This window comes from Lissotriton helveticus, chromosome 4_1 (genome assembly GCF_964261635.1).
Source record: "Lissotriton helveticus chromosome 4_1, aLisHel1.1, whole genome shotgun sequence".
NCBI classification, from domain to species: domain Eukaryota; kingdom Metazoa; phylum Chordata; class Amphibia; order Caudata; family Salamandridae; genus Lissotriton; species Lissotriton helveticus.
Window position 1 is genome coordinate 2,493,009 of NC_136063.1, and position 21,329 is coordinate 2,514,337.

Below are 21,329 nucleotides of genomic sequence, written 5' to 3' on the forward strand. Positions count from 1 at the left end.
CACATGGTGGAGTAAAGCATGACACAGGACACCAGTTAGGGGATCGTAGATCTGGCCACGAGCACGTGCGCTCTGGCTCTTTTATTGGCAGCGTCACCTGACCCAGTGACGTCTGTGGTGGGTGGGTGTACAGTGTATGGTTACACTGCAAACAACTAGACTGTGTCCTGGCAGGACACTACAAGGCTCTGTGTTGATTGGTTGTTGCTCTTGAACTCTGTTCTGGGGTGTAGTTGGTTCTTGATAAGAAGCAAACTTAGACTTGGGGGAGGGTTACCACGTAGACCCGCTCCTGGTTTTATTTAGCGCAACTTTGAATTGCATTCTGGGATTTGTAGTTATGTTCTTCCCTCATCAAGTCTGTTCATTCTCCCGGCCGTGCACAGACCTTGCAAGGCCGGGGGGGGGGGGGGCAGGGGTCAGGTGGCCGGCCATGTATGCCCCCCCCTTCTTCCTTTCAGCCCCTGTTAAACACATGAGTCTACTGCGGCCCTTGAGCCGGAGGCGATGGTTTTGTCCTCACTTCTTGTGCGGGGTGGGGGGCGGAATTATGGCTCAAAGTCTAGAAGTCTGTTTGTTTTTGAGCGCAGATTTCTGCATTAAATATCGATCTATTTTCAGTACCGACGGTGCTGAGTGTAATGAACTCAGAAAGACGCCCCCTGTGGGTCCGGCGGCGCCGAAGCACAGAGCAGCAGCAAGAAGAAAGTAATAAAGTCACTCAGGATCCGTCTGGACTGACCCCGCGCCGCCCCGGGCTCAGTCTAGGCGCCGCCCAGGGCGCTCCCTGCTCCCTCCGGCAGACACAGGGCACGGGGCAGAGAGGGCAGAGAGGGCAGAGAGGGCAGGGGGCACCTTTGAACCCACTCTGCTCCCTCGCAGACACAGGGTTTCCCACTCCGCTCTGCCCCCCTCCTGACCCCGCGCCGCCCCGGGCTGAGTCTCGGCGCCGCCCAGGGCGCACCCTGCTCCCTCCGGCAGACACAGGGCAGGGAGCAGAGAGGGCAGGGGGCACCTTTGAACCCATCCTGCTCCCTCCGGCAGACACAGGGCAGGGAGCAGAGAGGGCAGGGGGCACCTTTGAACCCATCCTGCTCCCTCCGGCAGACACAGGGCACGGGGCAGAGAGGGCAGGGGGCACCTTTGAACCCATCCTGCTCCCTCTGGCAGACACAGGGTTTCCCACTCCTCTGCCCCCCTCCTGACCCCGCGCCGCCCCGGGCTCAGTCTCGGCGCCGCCCAGGGCGCACCCTGCTCCCTCCGGCAGACACAGGGCACGGGGCAGAGAGGGCAGGGGGCACCTTTGAACCCATCCTGCTCCCTCTGGCAGACACAGGGTTTCCCACTCCTCTGCCCCCCTCCTGAACCCGCGGCCACCCCGGGCGCAGTCTCGGCGCCGCCCAGGGCGCACCCTGCTCCCTCCGGCAGACCTCTCCCCCCCCCCCCCTCCCCTGAGGCCTCCAGGAAAGAGAAACTCTGCAGCTCCGGAGGAAACGAAACCGAAACAGGAAAAGAACCGGAGGGGACAAAGGGCAGAGCTGAGGCCCAGAGAAGAGGAGGAGAGGAGAGAGAGAGGGAGAGACGCCCGAGGACCCCCAGGAGAGGTGAGGGTGGGGTGGGGGTCACTCCAGCGGTCTCTCTGCGTCACTCTGTCTCTCAGTGTGTCCGTCCGTCTCTGTGTGGCGGGGGAGAGGGGTGTGGGGTGTCAGGGAGTGTGGCGTAGGGGATTATGAACCTTACCAAGCCCTCTCCTGGGAGGGTGCTGGTATCTAGAGAAGGGGATGCCTTGACAGGGCTTTAGTTGAGCCGGTGTCTGCCGCAGCTCAGCCTCGTGCTTCATGTTAGAGCAGTGGCTGCGGTGCTGCGCTCTGATCCCTGCTTTGCAGCGGCCAATGCTTGTATGTTTGATATGAAATACCAGCTTTACTGACTGTGAGAGACGCGCACCCAGCTTTATTTCAAGGACCAACCTGCGGGGGGGGTCGCTGCTGTGCCCCCCTGCTGACTTGAGCCAGGGTGGGCGGGGCAGCAATTAGACTGACCGACTCATTCCAGATACTTATGGACCGCAAATCATTAACAAGCATTGAAAATGCAAGAGGTCTCGCCGTTCATTCAGTTAAAGCCGTTCGCTTTGCTTTACAATAACAAAAGCAAAGCGAACGGCTTAACGTAATCAGAGGCGAGACCTCTTGCATTTTCAATGCTTGTTGGCCGTTAGTGTTTGGGTTGAAACTACACGCTAACCCGCTGCTGGTACCCTTATAAGTGACATAATATGTTCTGTATTTGAGCAGTAGATGACCCTTCACTCCCCCCCCCTCTGCATGGCTGGTGTGTGGCTGAGCCTTGAGGGGCGTCCTGCTGGATGCTTCGGGGTCTGTGCTCCCCTACAGACCCCCCTCTGCATGGCTGGTGTGTGGCTGAGCCTTGAGGGGCGTCCTGCTGGATGCTTCGGGGTCTGTGCTCCCCTACAGACCCCCCTCTGCATGGCTGGTGTGTGGCTGAGCCTTGAGGGGCGTCCAGCTGGATGCTTCGGGTGTGTGCTCCCCTACAGACCCCCCTCTGCATGGCTGGTGTGTGGCTGAGCTCTTGAGGGATGTCCTGCTGGATGCTTCGGGGTGTGTGCTCCCCTACAGACCCCCCTCTGCATGGCTGGTGTGTGGCTGAGCCTTGAGGGGCGTCCTGCTGGATGCTTCGGGGTGTGTGCTCCCCTACAGACCCCCCTCTGCATGGCTGGTGTGTGGCTGAGCTCTGAGGGGCGTCCTGCTGGATGCTTCGGGGTGTGTGCTCCCCTACAGACCCCCCTCTGCATGGCTGGTGTGTGGCTGAGTCTTGAGGGGCGTCCAGCTGGATGCTTCGGGGTGTGTGCTCCCCTACAGACCCCCCTCTGCATGGCTGGTGTGTGGCTGAGCTCTGAGGGGCGTCCTGCTGGATGCTTCGGGGTGTGTGCTCCCCTACAGACCCCCCTCTGCATGGCTGGTGTGTGGCTGAGCCTTGAGGGGCGCCCTGCTGGATGCTTCGGGGTGTGTGCTCCCCTACAGACCCCCCTCTGCATGGCTGGTGTGTGGCTGAGCCTTGAGGGGCCTCCTGCTGGATGCTTCGGGGTGTGTGCTCCCCTACAGACCCCCCTCTGCATGGCTGGTGTGTGGCTGAGTCTTGAGGGGCGTCCAGCTGGATGCTTCGGGGTGTGTGCTCCCCTACAGACCCCCCTCTGCATGGCTGGTGTGTGGCTGAGCTCTGAGGGGCGTCCTGCTGGATGCTTCGGGGGTCTGCTCCCCTACAGACCCCCCTCTGCATGGCTGGTGTGTGGCTGAGCCTTGAGGGGTGTCCTGCTGGATGCTTCGGGGTGTCTGCTCCCCTACAGACCCCTCTCTGCATGGCTGGTGTGTGGCTGAGCCTTGAGGGGCGTCCTCCTGGATGCTTCGGGGTGTGTGCTCCCCTACAGACCCCCCCTCTGCATGGCTGGAGTGTGGCTGAGCCTTGAGGGGCGTCCTGCTGGATGCTTCGGGGTGTGTGCTCCCCTACAGACCCCCCTCTGCATGGCTGGTGTGTGGCTGAGCCTTGATTGGCGTCCTGCTGGATGCTTCGGGGTGTGTGCTCCCCTACAGACCCCCCTCTGCATGGCTGGTGTGTGGCTGAGCCTTGAGGGGCGTCCTGCTGGATGCTTTGGGGTGTGTGCTCCCCTACAGACCCCCCCTCTGCATGGCTGGTTTGTGGCTGAGCTCTGAGGGGCGTCCTGCTGGATGCTTCGGGGTGTGTGCTCCCCTACAGACCCCCCTCTGCATGGCTGGTTTGTGGCTGAGCTCTGAGGGGCGTCCTGCTGGATGCTTCGGGGTGTGTGCTCCCCTACAGACCCCCCTCTGCATGGCTGGTGTGTGGCTGAGCCTTGAGGGGCGTCCTGCTGGATGCTTCGGGGTGTGTGCTCCCCTACAGACCCCCCTCTGCATGGCTGGTGTGTGGCTGAGCTCTGAGGGGCGTCCTGCTGGATGCTTTGGGGTGTGTGCTCCCCTACAGACCCCCCTCTGCATGGCTGGTGTGTGTCTGAGTCTTGAGGGGTGTCCTGCTGGATGCTTCGGGGGTCTGCTCCCCTACAGACCCCTCTCTGCATGGCTGGAGTGTGGCTGAGCCTTGAGGGGCGTCCTGCTGGATGCTTCGGGGGTCTGCTCCCCTACAGACCCCCCTCTGCATGGCTGGTGTGTGGCTGAGCCTTGAGGGGCGTCCTGCTGGATGCTTTGGGGTGTGTGCTCCCCTACAGACCCCCCTCTGCATGGCTGGTTTGTGGCTGAGCTCTGAGGGGCGTCCTGCTGGATGCTTCGGGGTGTGTGCTCCCCTACAGACCCCCCTCTGCATGGCTGGTGTGTGGCTGAGCTCTGAGGGGCGTCCAGCTGGATGCTTCGGGGTGTCTGCTCCCCTACAGACCCCCCTCTGCATGGCTGGTGTGTGGCTGAGCCTTGAGGGGCGTCCTGCTGGATGCTTCGGGGTGTGTGCTCCCCTACAGACCCCCCTCTGCATGGCTGGTGTGTGGCTGAGCCTTGAGGGGCGTCCTGCTGGATGCTTCGGGGTGTGTGCTCCCCTACAGACCCCCCTCTGCATGGCTGGTGTGTGGCTGAGCCTTGAGGGGCGTCCTGCTGGATGCTTCGGGGTGTGTGCTCCCCTACAGACCTCCCTCTGCATGGCTGGTGTGTGGCTGAGCTCTGAGGGGCGTCCTGCTGGATGCTTCGGGGTGTGTGCTCCCCTACAGACCCCCCTCTGCATGGCTGGTGTGTGGCTGAGCCTTGAGGGGCGTCCTGCTGGATGCTTCGGGGTGTGTGCTCCCCTACAGACCCCCCTCTGCATGGCTGGTGTGTGGCTGAGCCTTGAGGGGCGTCCTGCTGGATGCTTTGGGGTGTGTGCTCCCCTACAGACCCCCCTCTGCATGGCTGGTGTGTGGCTGAGCCTTGAGGGGCGTCCTGCTGGATGCTTCGGGGTCTCTGCTCCCCTACAGACCCCCCTCTGCATGGCTGGTGTGTGGCTGAGCCTTGAGGGGCGTCCTGCTGGATGCTTCGGGGTGTCTGCTCCCCTACAGACCCCCCCTCTGCATGGCTGGTGTGTGGCTGAGCCTTGAGGGGCGTCCTGCTGGATGCTTCGGGGTGTGTGCTCCCCTACAGACCCCCCTCTGCATGGCTGGTGTGTGGCTGAGCTCTGAGGGGCGTCCTGCTGGATGCTTCGGGGTCTGTGCTCCCCTACAGACCCCCCTCTGCATGGCTGGTGTGTGGCTGAGCCTCGAGGGGCGTCCTGCTGGATGCTTCGGGGTCTGTGCTCCCCTACAGACCCCCCTCTGCATGGCTGGTGTGTGGCTGAGCCTTGAGGGGCGTCCTGCTGGATGCTTCGGGGTGACTGCTCCCCTACAGACCCCCCTCTGCATGGCTGGTGTGTGGCTGAGCTCTTGAGGGGCGTCCTGCTGGATGCTTCGGGGTGTGTGCTCCCCTACAGACCCCCCTCTGCATGGCTGGTGTGTGGCTGAGCTCTTGAGGGGCGTCCTGCTGGATGCTTCGGGGTGTGTGCTCCCCTACAGACCCCCCTCTGCATGGCTGGTGTGTGGCTGAGCTCTTGAGGGGCGTCCTGCTGGATGCTTCGGGGTGTGTGCTCCCCTACAGACCCCCCTCTGCATGGCTGGTGTGTGGCTGAGCTCTTGAGGGGCGTCCTGCTGGATGCTTCGGGGTGTGTGCTCCCCTACAGACCCCCCTCTGCATGGCTGGAGTGTGGCTGAGCCTTGAGGGGCGTCTTGCTGGATGCTTCGGGGTGTGTGCTCCCCTACAGACCCCCCTCTGCATGGCTGGAGTGTGGCTGAGCCTTGAGGGGCGTCCTGCTGGATGCTTCGGTGTGTGTGCTCCCCTACAGACCCCCCTCTGCATGGCTGGTGTGTGGCTGAGCTCTTGAGGGATGTCCTGCTGGATGCTTCGGGGTGTGTGCTCCCCTACAGACCCCCCTCTGCATGGCTGGTGTGTGGCTGAGCCTTGAGGGGCGTCCTGCTGGATGCTTCGGGGTGTGTGCTCCCCTACAGACCCCCCTCTGCATGGCTGGTGTGTGGCTGAGCTCTGAGGGGCGTCCTGCTGGATGCTTCGGGGTGTGTGCTCCCCTACAGACCCCCCTCTGCATGGCTGGTGTGTGGCTGAGCCTTGAGGGGCGTCCTGCTGGATGCTTCGGGGTGTGTGCTCCCCTACAGACCCCCCTCTGCATGGCTGGTGTGTGGCTGAGCCTTGAGGGGCGTCCTGCTGGATGCTTCGGGGTGTGTGCTCCCCTACAGACCTCCCTCTGCATGGCTGGTGTGTGGCTGAGCTCTGAGGGGCGTCCTGCTGGATGCTTCGGGGTGTGTGCTCCCCTACAGACCCCCCTCTGCATGGCTGGTGTGTGGCTGAGCCTTGAGGGGCGTCCTGCTGGATGCTTCGGGGTGTGTGCTCCCCTACAGACCCCCCTCTGCATGGCTGGTGTGTGGCTGAGCCTTGAGGGGCGTCCTGCTGGATGCTTCGGGGTGTGTGCTCCCCTACAGACCTCCCTCTGCATGGCTGGTGTGTGGCTGAGCCTTGAGGGGCGTCCTGCTGGATGCTTCGGGGTGTGTGCTCCCCTACAGACCCCCTCTGCATGGCTGGTGTTTATCTGAGCCTTGAGGGGCGTCCTGCTGGATGCTTCGGGTGTCTGCTCCCCTACAGACCCCCCTCTGCATGGCTGGTGTGTCGCTGAGCTCTGAGGGGCGTCCTGCTGGATGCTTCGGGTGTGTGCTCCCCCACAGACCCCCTCTGCATGGCTGGTGTGTGGCTGAGCCTTGAGGGGTGTCCTGCTGGATGCTTCGGGGTGTGTGCTCCCCTACAGACCCCCCTCTGCATGGCTGGTTTGTGGCTGAGCTCTGAGGGGCGTCCTGCTAGATGCTTCGGGGTGTGTGCTCCTCTACAGACCCCCCTCTGCATGGCTGGTGTGTGGCTGAGCTCTGAGGGGCGTCCTGCTGGATGCTTCGGGGTGTGTGCTCCCCTACAGACCCCCCTCTGCATGGCTGGTTTGTGGCTGAGCCTTGAGGGTCGTCCTGCTGGATGCTTCGGGGTGTGTGCTCCCCTACAGACCCCCCTCTGCATGGCTGGTTTGTGGCTGAGCCTTGAGGGGCGTCCTGCTTGATGCTTCGTGTGTGTTTTCCCCTACAGACCCCCCCTCTGCATGGCTGGTGTGTGGCTGAGCCTTGAGGGGCGCCCTGCTGGATGCTTCGGGGTGTGTGCTCCCCTACAGACCCCCCTCTGCATGGCTGGTTTGTGGCTGAGCCTTGAGGGGCGTCCTGCTGGATGCTTCGGGTGTCTGCTCCCCTACAGACCCCCCTCTGCATGGCTGGTGTGTGGCTGAGCCTTGAGGGGCGTCCTGCTGGATGCTTCGGGGTGTGTGCTCCCCTACAGACCCCCCTCTGCATGGCTGGTGTGTGGCTGAGCCTTGAGGGGCGTCCTGCTGGATGCTTCGGGTGTGTGCTCCCCTACAGACCCCCCTCTGCATGGCTGGTTTGTGGCTGAGCCTTGAGGGGCGTCCTGCTGGATGCTTCCGGTGTGTGCTCCCCTACAGACCCCCCTCTGCATGGCTGGTGTGTGTCTGAGCCTTGAGGGGCGTCCTGCTGGATGCTTCGGGGTGTGTGCTCCCCTACAGACCCCCCTCTGCATGGCTGGTTTGTGGCTGAGCCTTGAGGGGCGTCCTGCTGGATGCTTCGGGTGTGTGCTCCCCTACAGACCCCCCTCTGCATGGCTGGTGTGTGGCTGAGCCTTGAGGGGCGTCCTGCTGGATGCTTCGGGGTGTGTGCTCCCCTACAGACCCCCCTATGCATGGCTGGTGTGTGTCTGAGTCTTGTGGGGCTCCCTGCTGGATGCTTCGGGGTGTCTCCTCCCCTACAGACCCCCTCTGCATGGCTGGTGTGTATCTGAGCCTTGAGAGGCGTCCTGCTGGATGCTTCGGGTTTCTGCTCCCCTACAGACCCCCCCTCTGCATGGCTGGTGTGTATCTGAGCCTTGAGGGGCGTCCTGCTGGATGCTTCGGATTGTGTGCTCCCCTACAGACCCCCCTCTGCATGGCTGGTTTGTGGCTGACCCTTGAGGGGCGTCCTGCTGGATGCTTCGGGTGTCTGCTCCCCTACAGACCCCCCTATGCATGGCTGGTGTGTGGCTGAGCTCTGAGGGGCGTCCTGCTGGATGCTTTGGGGTGTGTGCTCCCCTACAGACCCCCCTATGCATGGCTGGTGTGTGTCTGAGTCTTGAGGGGCGTCCAGCTGGATGTTTCGGGGTGTGTGCTCCCCTACAGACCCCCCTCTGCATGGCTGGTGTGTGGCTGAGCTCTGAGGGGCATCCTGCTGGATGCTTCGGGGGTCTGCTCCCCTACAGACCCCCCTCTGCATGGCTGGTGTGTGGCTGAGCCTTGAGGGGTGTCCTGCTGGATGCTTCGGGGTGTCTGCTCCCCTACAGACCCCTCTCTGCATGGCTGGAGTGTGGCTGAGCCTTGAGGGGCGTCCTGCTGGATGCTTCGGGGTGTGTGCTCCCCTACAGACCCCCCTCTGCATGGCTGGTGTGTGGCTGAGCCTTGATTGGCGTCCTGCTGGATGCTTCGGGGTGTGTGCTCCCCTACAGACCCCCCTCTGCATGGCTGGTGTGTGGCTGAGCCTTGAGGGGCGTCCTGCTGGATGCTTTGGGGTGTGTGCTCCCCTACAGACCCCCCTCTGCATGGCTGGTTTGTGGCTGAGCTCTGAGGGGCGTCCTGCTGGATGCTTCGGGGTGTGTGCTCCCCTACAGACCCCCCTCTGCATGGCTGGTGTGTGGCTGAGCCTTGAGGGGCGTCCTGCTGGATGCTTCGGGGTGTGTGCTCCCCTACAGACCCCCCTCTGCATGGCTGGTGTGTGGCTGAGCTCTGAGGGGCGTCCTGCTGGATGCTTTGGGGTGTGTGCTCCCCTACAGACCCCCCTATGCATGGCTGGTGTGTGTCTGAGTCTTGAGGGGTGTCCTGCTGGATGCTTCGGGGGTCTGCTCCCCTACAGACCCCCCTCTGCATGGCTGGTGTGTGGCTGAGCCTTGAGGGGCGTCCTGCTGGATGCTTTGGGGTGTGTGCTCCCCTACAGACCCCCCTCTGCATGGCTGGTTTGTGGCTGAGCTCTGAGGGGCGTCCTGCTGGATGCTTCGGGGTGTGTGCTCCCCTACAGACCCCCCTCTGCATGGCTGGTGTGTGGCTGAGCTCTGAGGGGCGTCCAGCTGGATGCTTCGGGGTGTCTGCTCCCCTACAGACCCCCCTCTGCATGGCTGGTGTGTGGCTGAGCCTTGAGGGGCGTCCTGCTGGATGCTTCGGGGTGTGTGCTCCCCTACAGACCCCCCTCTGCATGGCTGGTGTGTGGCTGAGCCTTGAGGGGCGTCCTGCTGGATGCTTCGGGGTGTGTGCTCCCCTACAGACCCCCCTCTGCATGGCTGGTTTGTGGCTGAGCCTTGAGGGGCGTCCTGCTGGATGCTTCGGGGTGTGTGCTCCCCTACAGACCTCCCTCTGCATGGCTGGTGTGTGGCTGAGCTCTGAGGGGCGTCCTGCTGGATGCTTCGGGGTGTGTGCTCCCCTACAGACCCCCCTCTGCATGGCTGGTGTGTGGCTGAGCCTTGAGGGGCGTCCTGCTGGATGCTTCGGGGTGTGTGCTCCCCTACAGACCCCCCTCTGCATGGCTGGTGTGTGGCTGAGCCTTGAGGGGCGTCCTGCTGGATGCTTTGGGGTGTGTGCTCCCCTACAGACCCCCCTCTGCATGGCTGGTGTGTGGCTGAGCCTTGAGGGGCGTCCTGCTGGATGCTTCGGGGTCTCTGCTCCCCTACAGACCCCCCTCTGCATGGCTGGTGTGTGGCTGAGCCTTGAGGGGCGTCCTGCTGGATGCTTCGGGGTGTCTGCTCCCCTACAGACCCCCCCTCTACATGGCTGGTGTGTGGCTGAGCCTTGAGGGGCGTCCTGCTGGATGCTTCGGGGTGTGTGCTCCCCTACAGACCCCCCTCTGCATGGCTGGTGTGTGGCTGAGCTCTGAGGGGCGTCCTGCTGGATGCTTCGGGGTCTGTGCTCCCCTACAGACCCCCCTCTGCATGGCTGGTGTGTGGCTGAGCCTCGAGGGGCGTCCTGCTGGATGCTTCGGGGTCTGTGCTCCCCTACAGACCCCCCTCTGCATGGCTGGTGTGTGGCTGAGCCTTGAGGGGCGTCCTGCTGGATGCTTCGGGGTGACTGCTCCCCTACAGACCCCCCTCTGCATGGCTGGTGTGTGGCTGAGCTCTTGAGGGGCGTCCTGCTGGATGCTTCGGGGTGTGTGCTCCCCTACAGACCCCCCTCTGCATGGCTGGTGTGTGGCTGAGCTCTTGAGGGGCGTCCTGCTGGATGCTTCGGGGTGTGTGCTCCCCTACAGACCCCCCTCTGCATGGCTGGTGTGTGGCTGAGCTCTTGAGGGGCGTCCTGCTGGATGCTTCGGGGTGTGTGCTCCCCTACAGACCCCCCTCTGCATGGCTGGTGTGTGGCTGAGCTCTTGAGGGGCGTCCTGCTGGATGCTTCGGGGTGTGTGCTCCCCTACAGACCCCCCTCTGCATGGCTGGAGTGTGGCTGAGCCTTGAGGGGCGTCTTGCTGGATGCTTCGGGGTGTGTGCTCCCCTACAGACCCCCCTCTGCATGGCTGGAGTGTGGCTGAGCCTTGAGGGGCGTCCTGCTGGATGCTTCGGTGTGTGTGCTCCCCTACAGACCCCCCTCTGCATGGCTGGTGTGTGGCTGAGCTCTTGAGGGATGTCCTGCTGGATGCTTCGGGGTGTGTGCTCCCCTACAGACCCCCCTCTGCATGGCTGGTGTGTGGCTGAGCCTTGAGGGGCGTCCTGCTGGATGCTTCGGGGTGTGTGCTCCCCTACAGACCCCCCTCTGCATGGCTGGTGTGTGGCTGAGCTCTGAGGGGCGTCCTGCTGGATGCTTCGGGGTGTGTGCTCCCCTACAGACCCCCCTCTGCATGGCTGGTGTGTGGCTGAGCCTTGAGGGGCGTCCTGCTGGATGCTTCGGGGTGTGTGCTCCCCTACAGACCCCCCTCTGCATGGCTGGTGTGTGGCTGAGCCTTGAGGGGCGTCCTGCTGGATGCTTCGGGGTGTGTGCTCCCCTACAGACCTCCCTCTGCATGGCTGGTGTGTGGCTGAGCTCTGAGGGGCGTCCTGCTGGATGCTTCGGGGTGTGTGCTCCCCTACAGACCCCCCTCTGCATGGCTGGTGTGTGGCTGAGCCTTGAGGGGCGTCCTGCTGGATGCTTCGGGGTGTGTGCTCCCCTACAGACCCCCCTCTGCATGGCTGGTGTGTGGCTGAGCCTTGAGGGGCGTCCTGCTGGATGCTTCGGGGTGTGTGCTCCCCTACAGACCTCCCTCTGCATGGCTGGTGTGTGGCTGAGCCTTGAGGGGCGTCCTGCTGGATGCTTCGGGGTGTGTGCTCCCCTACAGACCCCCTCTGCATGGCTGGTGTTTATCTGAGCCTTGAGGGGCGTCCTGCTGGATGCTTCGGGTGTCTGCTCCCCTACAGACCCCCCTCTGCATGGCTGGTGTGTCGCTGAGCTCTGAGGGGCGTCCTGCTGGATGCTTCGGGTGTGTGCTCCCCCACAGACCCCCTCTGCATGGCTGGTGTGTGGCTGAGCCTTGAGGGGTGTCCTGCTGGATGCTTCGGGGTGTGTGCTCCCCTACAGACCCCCCTCTGCATGGCTGGTTTGTGGCTGAGCTCTGAGGGGCGTCCTGCTAGATGCTTCGGGGTGTGTGCTCCTCTACAGACCCCCCTCTGCATGGCTGGTGTGTGGCTGAGCTCTGAGGGGCGTCCTGCTGGATGCTTCGGGGTGTGTGCTCCCCTACAGACCCCCCTCTGCATGGCTGGTTTGTGGCTGAGCCTTGAGGGTCGTCCTGCTGGATGCTTCGGGGTGTGTGCTCCCCTACAGACCCCCCTCTGCATGGCTGGTTTGTGGCTGAGCCTTGAGGGGCGTCCTGCTTGATGCTTCGTGTGTGTTTTCCCCTACAGACCCCCCCTCTGCATGGCTGGTGTGTGGCTGAGCCTTGAGGGGCGCCCTGCTGGATGCTTCGGGGTGTGTGCTCCCCTACAGACCCCCCTCTGCATGGCTGGTTTGTGGCTGAGCCTTGAGGGGCTTCCTGCTGGATGCTTCGGGTGTCTGCTCCCCTACAGACCCCCCTCTGCATGGCTGGTGTGTGGCTGAGCCTTGAGGGGCGTCCTGCTGGATGCTTCGGGGTGTGTGCTCCCCTACAGACCCCCCTCTGCATGGCTGGTGTGTGGCTGAGCCTTGAGGGGCGTCCTGCTGGATGCTTCGGGTGTGTGCTCCCCTACAGACCCCCCTCTGCATGGCTGGTTTGTGGCTGAGCCTTGAGGGGCGTCCTGCTGGATGCTTCCGGTGTGTGCTCCCCTACAGACCCCCCTCTGCATGGCTGGTGTGTGGCTGAGCCTTGAGGGGCGTCCTGCTGGATGCTTCGGGGTGTGTGCTCCCCTACAGACCCCCCTATGCATGGCTGGTGTGTGTCTGAGTCTTGTGGGGCTCCCTGCTGGATGCTTCGGGGTGTCTGCTCCCCTACAGACCCCCTCTGCATGGCTGGTGTGTATCTGAGCCTTGAGAGGCGTCCTGCTGGATGCTTCGGGTTTCTGCTCCCCTACAGACCCCCCCTCTGCATGGCTGGTGTGTATCTGAGCCTTGAGGGGCGTCCTGCTGGATGCTTCGGGGTGTGTGCTCCCGTACAGACCCCCCTCTGCATGGCTGGTTTGTGGCTGACCCTTGAGGGGCATCCTGCTGGATGCTTCGGGTGTGTGCTCCCCTACAGACCCCCCTCTGCATGGCTGGTGTGTGGCTGAGCCTTGAGGGGCGTCCTGCTGGATGCTTCGGGGTGTGTGCTCCCCTACAGACCCCCCTCTGCATGGCTGGTGTGTGGCTGAGCCTTGAGGGGCGTCCTGCTGGATGCTTCGGGTGTGTGCTCCCCTACAGACCCCCCTCTGCATGGCTGGTTTGTGGCTGAGCCTTGAGGGGCGTCCTGCTGGATGCTTCGGGTGTGTGCTCCCCTACAGACCCCCCTCTGCATGGCTGGTGTGTGTCTTAGCCTTGAGTGGCGTCCTGCTGGATGCTTCGGGGTGTGTGCTCCCCTACAGACCCCCCTCTGCATGGCTGGTTTGGTGCTGAGCCTTGACGGGGCGTCGTGCTGGATGCTTCGGGTGTGTGCTCCCCTACAGACCCCCCTCTGCATGGCTGGTGTGTGGCTGAGCCTTGATTGGCGTCCTGCTGGATGCTTCGGGGTGTGTGCTCCCCTACAGACCCCCCTCTGCATGGCTGGTGTGTGTCTGAGTCTTGAGGGGCTCCCTGCTGGATGCTTCGGGGTGTCTGCTCCCCTACAGACCCCCTCTGCATGGCTGGTGTGTGGCTGAGCCTTGAGAGGCGTCCAGCTGGATGCTTCGGGGGTGTGTGCTCCCCTACAGACCCCCCTCTGCATGGCTGGAGTGTGGCTGAGCTCTGAGGGGCGTCCTGCTGGATGCTTCGGGTGTGTGCTCCCCTACAGACCCCCCTCTGCATGGCTGGTGTGTGGCTGAGCCTTGAGGGGCTCCCTGCTAGATGCTTCGGGGTGTCTGCTCCCCTACAGACCCCCTTTGCATGGCTGGTGTGTGGCTGAGCCTTGAGGGGCGTCCAGCTGGATGCTTCGGGTGTCTGCTCCCCTACAGACCCCCCTCTGCATGGCTGGTGTGTGTCTGAGCCTTGAGGGGCATCCTGCTGGATGCTTTGGGGTGTGTGCTCCCCTACAGACCCCCCTCTGCATGGCTGGTGTGTGGCTGAGCCTTGAGGGGCGTCCTGCTGGATGCTTCGGGGTGTGTGCTCCCCTACAGACCCCCCCTCTGCATGGCTGGTGTGTGGCTGAGCCTTGAGGGGCGTCCAGCTGGATGCTTCGGGTGTGTGCTCCCCTACAGACCCCCCTCTGCATGGCTGGTGTGTGGCTGAGCCTTGAGGGGCGTCCTGCTGGATGCTTCGGGTGTGTGCTCCCCTACAGACCCCCCCCCCTCTGCATGGCTGGTGTGTGGCTGAGCCTTGAGGGGCCTCCAGCTGGATGCTTCGGGTGTCTGCTCCCCTACAGACCCCCTCTGCATGGCTGGTGTGTGGCTGAGCCTTGAGGGGCGTCCTGCTGGATGCTTCGGGTGTGTGCTCCCCTACAGACCCCCCCCCTCTGCATGGCTGGTGTGTGTCTGAGCCTTGAGGGGCGTCCTGCTGGATGCTTCTGGGTGTGTGCTCCCCTACAGACCCCCCTCTGCATGGCTGGTGTGTGGCTGAGCTCTGAGGGGCGTCCTGCTGGATGCTTCGGGGTGTGTGCTCCCCTACAGACCCCCCTCTGCATGGCTGGTGTGTGGCTGAGCCTTGAGGGGCGTCCTGCTGGATGCTTCGGGGTGTTTACTCCCCTACAGACCCCCCTCTGCATGGCTGGTGTGTGGCTGAGCCTTGAGGGGCGTCCAGCTGGATGCTTCGGGTGTGTGCTCCCCTACAGACCCCCCTCTGCATGGCTGGTGTGTGGCTGAGCCTTGAGGGGCGTCCTGCTCGATGCTTCGGGGTGTGTACTCCCCTACAGACCCCCCTCTGCATGGCTGGTGTGTGGCTGAGCCTTGAGGGGCGTCCTGCTGGATGCTTCGGGTGTGTGCTCCCCTACAGACCCCCCTCTGCATGGCTGGTGTGTGGCTGAGCCTTGAGGGGCGTCCTGCTGGATGCTTCGGGGTGTGTGCTCCCCTACAGACCCCCCCTCTGCATGGCTGGTGTGTGGCTGAGCCTTGAGGGGCGTCCAGCTGGATGCTTCGGGTGTGTGCTCCCCTACAGACCCCCCTCTGCATGGCTGGTGTGTGGCTGAGCCTTGAGGGGCGTCCAGCTGGATGCTTTGGGTGTGTGCTCCCCTACAGACCCCCCTCTGCATGGCTGGTGTGTGGCTGAGCCTTGAGGGGCGTCCAGCTGAATGCTTCGGGGTGTGTGCTCCCCTACAGACCCCCCTCTGCATGGCTGGTGTGTGGCTGAGCTCTGAGGGGCGTCCAGCTGGATGCTTCGGGGTGTGTGCTCCCCTACAGACCCCCCTCTGCATGGCTGGTGTGTGGCTGAGCTCTGAGGGGCGTCCTGCTGGATGCTTCGGGGTGTGTGCTCCCCTACAGACCCCCCTCTGCATGGCTGGTGTGTGGCTGAGCTCTGAGGGGCGTCCTGCTGGATGCTTCGGGGTGTGTGCTCCCCTACAGACCCCCCTCTGCATGGCTGGTTTGCTTCGGGGTGTGTGCTCCCCTACAGACCCCCCTCTGCATGGCTGGTGTGTGGCTGAGCTCTGAGGGGCGTCCTGCTGGATGCTTCGGGGTGTGTGCTCCCCTACAGACCCCCCTCTGCATGGCTGGTGTCTGACTGAGCTCTGAGGGGCGTCCAGCTGGATGCTTCAGGGTGTGTGCTCCCCTACAGACCCCCCTCTGCATGGCTGGAGTGTGGCTGAACCTTGAGTGGCGTCCTGCTGGATGCTTCGGGGTGTCTGCTCCCCTACAGACCCCCCTCTGCATGGCTGGTGTGTGACTGAGCTCTGAGGGGCGTCCAGCTGGATGCTTCGGGGTGTGTGCTCCCCTACAGACCCCCCTCTGCATGGCTGGTGTGTGGCTGAGCTCTGAGGGGCGTCCTGCTGGATGCTTCGGGGTGTCTGCTCCCCTACAGACCCCCCTCTGCATGGCTGGTGTGTGGCTGAGCCTTGAGGGGCGTCCTGCTGGATGCTTCGGGGTGTCTGCTCCCCTACAGACCCCCCTCTGCATGGCTGGTGTGTGGCTGAGCTCTGAAGGGCGTCCTGCTGGATGCTTCGGGGTGTCTGCTCCCCTACAGACCCCCTCTGCATGGCTGGTGTGTGGCTGAGCCTTGAGGGGCGTCCTGCTGGATGCTTCGGAGTGTCTGCTCCCCTACAGACCCCCCCCTCTGCATGGCTGGTGTGTGGCTGAGCTCTGAGGGGCGTCCTGCTGGATGCTTCGGGGTGTGTGCTCCCCTACAGACACCCCTCTGCATGGCTGGTGTGTGGCTGAGCCTTGAGGGGCGTCCTGCTGGATGCTTCGGGGTGTCTGCTCCCCTACAGACCCCCCTCTGCATGGCTGGAGTGTGGCTGAGCTCTGAGGGGCGTCCTGCTGGATGCTTCGGGGTGTGTGCTCCCCTACAGACCCCCCTCTGCATGGCTGGTGTGTGGCTGAGCCTTGAGGGGCGTCCTGCTGGATGCTTCGGGGTGTCTGCTCCCCTACAGACCCCCCTCTGCATGGCTGGTGTGTGGCTGAGCCTTGAAGGGCGTCCTGCTGGATGCTTCGGGGTGTGTGCTCCCCTACAGACCCCCCTCTGCATGGCTGGTGTGTGGCTGAGCTCTGAGGGGCCTCCTGCTGGATGCTTCGGGGTGTGTGCTCCCCTACAGACTCCCCTCTGCATGGCTGGTGTGTGGCTGAGCCTTGAGGGGTGTCCTGCTGGATGCTTCGGGGTGTGTGCTCCCCTACAGACCCCCCCTCTGCATGGCTGGTGTGTGGCTGAGCCTTGAGGGGCGTCTTGCTGGATGCTTCGGGGTGTGTGCTCCCCTACAGACCCCCCTCTGCATGGCTGGTGTGTGGCTGAGCCTTGAGGGGCGTCCTGCTGGATGCTTCGGGGTGTGTGCTCCCCTACAGACCCCCCTCTGCATGGCTGGTGTGTGTCTGAGCCTTGAGAGGCGTCCTGCTGGATGCTTCGGGGTGTCTGCTCCCCTACAGACCCCCCTCTGCATGGCTGGTGTGTGGCTGAGCCTTGAGGGGCGTCCTGCTGGATGCTTCGGGGTGTGTGCTCCCCTACAGACCCCCCTCTGCATGGCTGGTGTGTGGCTGAGCTCTGAGGGGCGTCCTGCTGGATGCTTCGGGGTGTGTGCTCCCCTACAGACCCCCCTCTGCATGGCTGGTTTGTGGCTGAGCTCTGAGGGGCGTCCTGCTGGATGCTTCGGGGTGTGTGCTCCTCTACAGACCCTCCTCTGCATGGCTGGTGTGTGGCTGAGCCTTGAGGGGTGTCCTGCTGGATGCTTCGGGGTGTCTGCTCCCCTACAGACCCCCTCTGCATGGCTGGTTTGTGGCTGAGCCTTGAGGGGCGTCCTGCTGGATGCTTCGGGGTGTCTGCTCCCCTACAGACCCCCTCTGCATGGCTGGTGTGTGGCTGAGCTCTGAGGGGCGTCCTGCTGTATGCTTCGGGGTGTGTGCTCCCCTACAGACCCCCCTCTGCATGGCTGGAGTGTGGCTGAGCTCTGAGGGGCGTCCTGCTGGATGCTTCGGGTGTGTGCTCCCCTACAGACCCCCCTCTGCATGGCTGGTGTGTGGCTGAGCCTTGAGGGGCTCCCTGCTAGATGCTTCGGGGTGTCTGCTCCCCTACAGACCCCCTTTGCATGGCTGGTGTGTGGCTGAGCCTTGAGGGGCGTCCAGCTGGATGCTTCGGGTGTCTGCTCCCCTACAGACCCCCCTCTGCATGGCTGGTGTGTGTCTGAGCCTTGAGGGGCATCCTGCTGGATGCTTCGGGGTGTGTGCTCCCCTACAGACCCCCCTCTGCATGGCTGGTGTGTGGCTGAGCCTTGAGGGGCGTCCTGCTGGATGCTTCGGGTGTGTGCTCCCCTACAGACCCCCCTCTGCATGGCTGGTGTGTGGCTGAGCCTTCAGGGGCGTCCTGCTGGATGCTTCGGGGTCTGTGCTCCCCTACAGACCCCCCTCTGCATGGCTGGTGTGTGGCTGAGCCTTGAGGGGCGTCCTGCTGGATGCTTCGGGTGTGTGCTCCCCTACAGACCCCCCCCCCCTCTGCATGGCTGGTGTGTGGCTGAGCCTTGAGGGGCCTCCAGCTGGATGCTTCGGGTGTCTGCTCCCCTACAGACCCCCTCTGCATGGCTGGTGTGTGGCTGAGCCTTGAGGGGCGTCCTGCTGGATGCTTCGGGTGTGTGCTCCCCTACAGACCCCCCCCCTCTGCATAGCTGGTGTGTGTCTGAGCCTTGAGGGGCGTCCTGCTGGATGCTTCTGGGTGTGTGCTCCCCTACAGACCCCCCTCTGCATGGCTGGTGTGTGGCTGAGCTCTGAGGGGCGTCCTGCTGGATGCTTCGGGGTGTGTGCTCCCCTACAGACCCCCCTCTGCATGGCTGGTGTGTGGCTGAGCCTTGAGGGGCGTCCTGCTGGATGCTTCGGGGTGTGTACTCCCCTACAGACCCCCCTCTGCATGGCTGGTGTGTGGCTGAGCCTTGAGGGGCGTCCAGCTGGATGCTTCGGGTGTGTGCTCCCCTACAGACCCCCCTCTGCATGGCTGGTGTGTGGCTGAGCCTTGAGGGGCGTCCTGCTGGATGCTTCGGGTTGTATACTCCCCTACAGACCCCCCTCTGCATGGCTGGTGTGTGGCTGAGCCTTGAGGGGCGTCCTGCTGGATGCTTCGGGTGTGTGCTCCCCTACAGACCCCCCTCTGCATGGCTGGTGTGTGGCTGAGCCTTGAGGGGCGTCCTGCTGGATGCTTCGGGGTGTGTGCTCCCCTACAGACCCCCCCTCTGCATGGCTGGTGTGTGGCTGAGCCTTGAGGGGCGTCCAGCTGGATGCTTCGGGTGTGTGCTCCCCTACAGACCCCCCTCTGCATGGCTGGTGTGTGGCTGAGCCTTGAGGGGCGTCCAGCTGGATGCTTCGGGTGTGTGCTCCCCTACAGACCCCCCTCTGCATGGCTGGTGTGTGGCTGAGCCTTGAGAGGCGTCCAGCTGAATGCTTCGGGGTGTGTGCTCCCCTACAGACCCCCCTCTGCATGGCTGGTGTGTGGCTGAGCTCTGAGGGGCGTCCAGCTGGATGCTTCGGGGTGTGTGCTCCCCTACAGACCCCCCTCTGCATGGCTGGTGTGTGGCTGAGCTCTGAGGGGCGTCCTGCTGGATGCTTCGGGGTGTGTGCTCCCCTACAGACCCCCCTCTGCATGGCTGGTGTGTGGCTGAGCTCTGAGGGGCGTCCTGCTGGATGCTTCGGGGTGTGTGCTCCCCTACAGACCCCCCTCTGCATGGCTGGTTTGCTTCGGGGTGTCTGCTCCCCTACAGACCCCCCTCTGCATGGCTGGAGTGTGGCTGAGCTCTGAGGGGCGTCCTGCTGGATGCTTCGGGGTGTCTGCTCCCCTACAGACCCCCCTCTGCATGGCTGGTGTGTGGCTGAGCTCTGAGGGGCGTCCTGCTGGATGCTTCGGGGTGTGTGCTCCCCTACAGACCCCCCTCTGCATGGCTGGAGTGTGGCTGAACCTTGAGTGGCGTCCTGCTGGATGCTTCGGGGTGTCTGCTCCCCTACAGACCCCCCTCTGCATGGCTGGTGTGTGACTGAGCTCTGAGGGGCGTCCAGCTGGATGCTTCGGGGTGTGTGCTCCCCTACAGACCCCCCTCTGCATGGCTGGTGTGTGGCTGAGCTCTGAGGGGCGTCCTGCTGGATGCTTCGGGGTGTCTGCTCCCCTACAGACCCCCCTCTGCATGGCTGGTTTGCTTCGGGGTGTCTGCTCCCCTACAGACCCCCTCTGCATGGCTGGTGTGTGGCTGAGCCTTGAGGGGCGTCCTGCTGGATGCTTCGGAGTGTCTGCTCCCCTACAGACCCCCCCCTCTGCATGGCTGGTGTGTGGCTGAGCTCTGAGGGGCGTCCTGCTGGATGCTTCGGGGTGTGTGCTCCCCTACAGACACCCCTCTGCATGGCTGGTGTGTGGCTGAGCCTTGAGGGGCGTCCTGCTGGATGCTTCGGGGTGTCTGCTCCCCTACAGACCCCCCTCTGCATGGCTGGAGTGTGGCTGAGCTCTGAGGGGCGTCCTGCTGGATGCTTCGGGGTGTGTGCTCCCCTACAGACCCCCCTCTGCATGGCTGGTGTGTGGCTGAGCCTTGAGGGGCGTCCTGCTGGATGCTTCGGGGTGTCTGCTCCCCTACAGACCCCCCTCTGCATGGCTGGTGTGTGGCTGAGCCTTGAAGGGCGTCCTGCTGGATGCTTCGGGGTGTGTGCTCCCCTACAGACCCCCCTCTGCATGGCTGGTGTGTGGCTGAGCTCTGAGGGGCCTCCTGCTGGATGCTTCGGGGTGTGTGCTCCCCTACAGACCCCCCTCTGCATGGCTGGTGTGTGGCTGAGCTCTGAGGGGCCTCCTGCTGGATGCTTCGGGGTGTGTGCTCCCCTACAGACTCCCCTCTGCATGGCTGGTGTGTGTCTGAGCCTTGAGGGGCGTCCTGCTGGATGCTTCGGGGTGTGTGCTCCCCTACAGACCCCCCTCTGCATGGCTGGTGTGTGGCTGAGCTCTGAGGGGCCTCCTGCTGGATGCTTCGGGGTGTGTGCTCCCCTACAGACCCCCCTCTGCATGGCTGGTGTGTGGCTGAGCCTTGAGGGGCGTCCTGCTGGATGCTTCGGGGTGTCTGCTCCCCTACAGACCCCCCTCTGCATGGCTGGTGTGTGTCTGAGCCTTGAGGGGCATCCTGCTGGATGCTTCGGGGTGTGTGCTCCCCTACAGACCCCCCTCTGCATGGCTGGTGTGTGGCTGAGCCTTGAGGGGCGTCCTGCTGGATGCTTCGGGGTGTGTGCTCCCCTACAGACCCCCCTCTGCATGGCTGGTGTGTGGCTGAGCCTTGAGGGGTGTCCTGCTGGATGCTTCGGGGTGTGTGCTCCCCTACAGACCCCCCCTCTGCATGGCTGGTGTGTGGCTGAGCCTTGAGGGGCGTCTTGCTGGATGCTTCGGGGTGTGTGCTCCCCTACAGACCCCCCTCTGCATGGCTGGTGTGTGGCTGAGCCTTGAGGGGCGTCCTGCTGGATGCTTCGGGGTGTGTGCTCCCCTACAGACCCCCCTCTGCATGGCTGGTGTGTGTCTGAGCCTTGAGAGGCGTCCTGCTGGATGCTTCGGGGTGTCTGCTCCCCTACAGACCCCCCTCTGCATGGCTGGTGTGTGGCTGAGCCTTGATTGGCGTCCTGCTGGATGCTTCGGGGTGTGTGCTCCCCTACAGACCCCCCTCTGCATGGCTGGTGTGTGGCTGAGCCTTGAGGGGCGTCCTGCTGGATGCTTCGGGGTGTGTGCTCCTCTACAGACCCCCCTCTGCATGGCTGGTGTGTGTCTGAGCCTTGAGAGGCGTCCTGCTGGATGCTTCGGGGTGTCTGCTCCCCTACAGACCCCCCTCTGCATGGCTGGTGTGTGGCTGAGCCTTGAGGGGCGTCCTGCTGGATGCTTCGGGGTGTGTGCTCCCCTACAGACCCCCCTCTGCATGGCTGGTGTGTGTCTGAGCCTTGAGGGGCGTCCTGCTGGATGCTTCGGGGTGTGTGCTCCCCTACAGACCCCCCTCT

The 21,329-nt window shown here is 63.8% G+C and overlaps 1 protein-coding gene across 4 annotated transcripts in view; it reads left to right on the forward strand.

Annotated features, from left to right (window-relative positions):
• Positions 1-801: 801 nt before the first annotated feature.
• The window catches only part of LOC144828267 (uncharacterized), a 62,738-nt gene continuing 42,210 nt past the window's right edge, over positions 802-21,329 (forward strand). For 3 of the 4 annotated variants that reach the window (XR_013610408.1, XM_078686344.1, XM_078686343.1), the window contains exons 1-2: positions 802-940; positions 1,389-1,604. The gene's annotated coding sequence lies outside the window, so the exon portion shown is untranslated. Of the gene's footprint in view, positions 941-1,300; positions 1,605-21,329 lie in introns of those variants that run through there. The other variant, XM_078686345.1, reaches the window with a different exon arrangement.